The sequence below is a fragment of the Pinus tabuliformis genome, chromosome 2_1 (genome assembly GCF_031772625.1).
Source record: "Pinus tabuliformis cultivar Carrire ecotype Pingquan chromosome 2_1, CPIR1, whole genome shotgun sequence".
NCBI lineage: Eukaryota > Viridiplantae > Streptophyta > Pinopsida > Pinales > Pinaceae > Pinus > Pinus tabuliformis.
Window position 1 is genome coordinate 531,774,712 of NC_142299.1, and position 4,069 is coordinate 531,778,780.

General features: G+C 31.7%; 1 pseudogene across 1 annotated transcript; it reads left to right on the forward strand.

Moving 5' to 3' along the window:
- Positions 1-404: 404 nt before the first annotated feature.
- LOC149201336 (putative serine/threonine-protein kinase WNK11 pseudogene) lies at positions 405-2,052 on the forward strand (annotated as a pseudogene). Its single transcript, XR_016253421.1, has 2 exons — positions 405-496; positions 778-2,052. The product of XR_016253421.1 is annotated as a putative serine/threonine-protein kinase WNK11 pseudogene (transcript).
- Positions 2,053-4,069: the final 2,017 nt, after the last annotated feature.

The following is a 4,069-nucleotide window of genomic DNA, read 5'->3' on the forward strand; positions in this document are numbered from 1 at the left end:
ACCTGTTACTTAAATTACAAAGTAAATAAACAAACAATTTCATTTATTAATTAAATTACAAAAGAATAAACACACAAATTCATCTATTAATTAAATTAGAAAATAAATAAATACCATTTATCTCATCCATACAAATAATTCAATAAAAATAAAAGACTTATCACCCACCTGACAATAAACCACTTTAAACGCATTGTTACTCATCATAAAAAACAAAACACTTCACGGAGTTGGGAAAGCTCATAACCGACGAATTACTCTGGACGTGTGATTGCCTTTTCAGTTATGGAATATTCAATCCCGATAATAATCCAAACAGATATTTATAAAAGATCAATGCGTAGCTGGTATTTCTCGGTCAAACCCAACCTCTAGTATAAATACACACCTCTGTTATTTACATCCTCACATTGCTCTCCATGTTCTCGACCCAAATATCTTTTGCCTGGTTTACGAGGACGGACTCTGAGCGATTTCTGTGGTTACAGGTAGACCGGTATGTTTTCTGCATTCTCCTATTTATTTTTATAAGGTTGTTTTCCTTTATCAGTGAAACTTGAACTCTGTGCACTGCAATCGTTTTGATCACAGTTTTATTTTTTGAGGATTCTGTTTATCAAAATAGTTTTATGAGACTTCTTTTCTGCGGAGAGAATTTGTTTGTCTGTAGAGTTAGGGTTTTGGATTTCCTGGTTTGTTAAGATTGCTTGGCAATTTTATGTTTTACACTTAAATTTATTGGGTGGCTTTCTGAATCTGGCGGCTCTGTTTTCTCAGTATCTCTGGAGCGAAAATGCTGTCAGTGTCTGCAGTAATCCCAAAGGAGGCAAAGCCTTCTGTCTTTGCTGTCTGTTCGTCTTCGGAATTTAGGGAAAATCTCCATTTCTGTGTCTTCCTATAGCCCTGCAAGGGATTTTGTTTATTAAATTCAAATTAGAAGAGGAACCTAATTTGGAATTCCAGGGTTAGGGTTTCCTTTCCCTTATAGGAGGTGGAGAAATGCCTAGTGTAAAATATGACACCTGTGATAAGGACAGGGAGCCCTTTGTGGAACTGGATCCCACTGGTAGGTATGGTCGCTATGAAGATTTGCTGGGCCGTGGTGCTATGAAGAAGGTATACCGAGCTTTTGATCAAGAAGAGGGTATTGAGGTTGCTTGGAACAAAGTGCCTCTGCAAAACCTAGATGATGTTTCCATACAGAGGATCTATGCAGAAGTCCGTCTGTTGAAATCTCTGAGTAAGAAGAACATAATTATGCTCTATAATGCATGGCTGGATAGAAAGACAAGTCATGTGAATTTCATTACTGAGGTCTGTACCTCGGGTACTCTGAGAGAGTACCGCCAGAAGCACCGTCATGTCTCAATGAAGGCTTTGAAGAACTGGGCCCTCCAGATACTCGGAGGATTGCATTATCTTCATAATCATGAGCCTTGCGTAATTCACAGAGATTTGAATTGCAGCAATATTTTTGTGAATGGCAATAGTGGCGTTCTGAAGATTGGGGATCTGGGTCTTGCCACTACCCTGGTAAATGATCGTTGTGCACACACTGTTCTCGGTACTCCGGAATTCATGGCTCCAGAATTATATGAGGAGGAGTATAATGAGCTTGTAGATATTTATTCCTTCGGCATGTGCTTGCTGGAGATGGTTACTTTGGAAATTCCTTATAGTGAGTGCCGTAGCGTTGCTCAAATTTATAAGAAGGTGAGTTGTGACATAAGGCCTGCAGCTTTGGAAAAGGTTACAAATCAAGAAATGAGACAGTTTATTGAAAAATGCCTGGCTGCAGCACCAGTGAGGCCTTCTGCTGCAGAGCTTCTGATGGACCCATTTTTTAAAGGAGTACAAGCGGGAACCTATTAGATGCCAGTTTGTTTCACTGAACAGGAAAGATGGATTTCTGCCTGTTTATTTCGCCAATTTATTTTTGAGATCTGCGATGTTGTTATAGATAGCTATAACATAATGGGGAAGATAAATCATATCAGATGTGTATAAATTTTATAATGAGTTATTTTGCTAGATTCTTTTGATGTCTTTTAGATCTTGCACTGTGGAAAAATAGATAAATCATATTATATGTTTATAGATATATCTAATCAGTTATTTCGCCAGATTCTTTTGATGTCTTTTAGATCTTGCAATTTGGAAAGATAGATAAATGAAATTATATGTTTATAGATTTATAGCAGGTTGTTTCGTCGGATTAGGCTAGATTATTTTGATATTTTTTAGATTTTGCAATATAGAAATTTTTGGAAAGGTTTTATATTTAATGGGCAAGGTTTTATAATCAGTGGGCATTTCAATGGTGAGGGGTAAATTAGATTATTTGGTTATTTTTGATTTTATAATATAGGAAATTTTTGTAATATGGAAAAGTACGTGAGATAAAAGCAATATGGAAAAGTATTTTATATATATTGATAAGTATTATATATATTGATAAGTATTTTATATACATTGATTTGGCTATTAAATTTGGAAAAGTATTTTTTATATATTGATAAGTGTTTTATATACATTGATTTCGCTATTAAATTTATTAGCATTAAATTATTTTAAATTTGATTTGTTGGTAAAATAATTTATTATAAAATGGAAAATTTTCAATTAAAGTATTGTATTTTGTTTAGAATATAAAATTTTAAAATATTGATATTGCATAAATTTTAGAAACTTACTTATAATCTTGTAAATTATAAGATCATATACTTATATAATGCAATCTAATTAACATTATAATTATGCATTTGAAAAGTGAATCCATTGTTTAGAATCCAGGCATAATCCAAACTTAAACTTTCATATATGTAGGAGAGGCTAAGCTACTTCAACGACCTAATATGAAACATTTAGTAGAAAGTTGAAACCCTAATCTATGGCTATGTGGTTTGTAGGTAGTGTAAGAATCTCATAGATTTCTGGTGATGTAAAGTATTAGAATGTCATTTAATAGCCAAAGTTAATATACAAAACAAATTTTAAGAAGTGAAAAAACTCAATGGTTCTAATTACCTAGTAGAACTCTCCCTACTGCAACTTAGCACACATGTTACATGATTGTTTTATATTTACTTACAACCAACCGCTAGTGTATATTAAAATAATCTTTATGCTTTAAAGTAATATAATTTTTTGGACAAGGTTAGAATGACTATGTGCCCATTTTGTCACCACAATTATTAGAATTTGTTGAATTTCCAAGTACTCTTTTTAATTAGATTCTAGTTGTTTAATAAATTTACAAAATTATAAGTTATTTTTAATTAGATTCTATTTGTGTAATACATATACAAAATTATGAGTTATTGGTAGTTGATAATCTTTCCCTTTTCATAAAAACATAAGACAATGATACATGTATATTTATAAGATAAAGATTTTACAATCATTTGCATTTTTTTTATTGATTGCTATATGTCCCCATACATATCACAACGATATATCAAACTCCATTTTTAAATTGTCTTTCCCCTAATAATTGTCATATGCCCCTATACATATCACAACCATTTATTGGTATACACTTTTAAATCAATTGTCTTTCCATAAATAAATTGTCATATGCCCCTATACATATATGAACTATATACCTACCCTCACTTTTAAAGGATGGAAACATAGTTTAGTTTTCACAAATTCATATTATAAAATTTCCACATTCAAAATGCATCTTTTGCAATGTGCTCATTTTGTAGAGCCACTAGATTCCATGTCTTTGTTTTTTGTGATATGGTAAATTTAAAAAAGTGTAAGTTTATAATAATGTTAATATTTATCCTTTTGCTTCTATTCAATGATTAGAATTCAACTATCATCTTTGTTCTTTGATATATGGTAAATTTAAAAAAATTATAAATTGCTAGTATTTCTAATTTTATCTTTTGTTTCTATTCTAAATGCACGTAAATATATCATTTTTCTTTAACAACATGGAACATTATCTATGCTTACTTTTCAAGCATATTAATAAAATGAATACCTTACAATCAATTGCTTTTCCCTAGGTTAGTTGTGATAGGCCCCCTTATACATGCATACCAATTTCCAAGAGAAG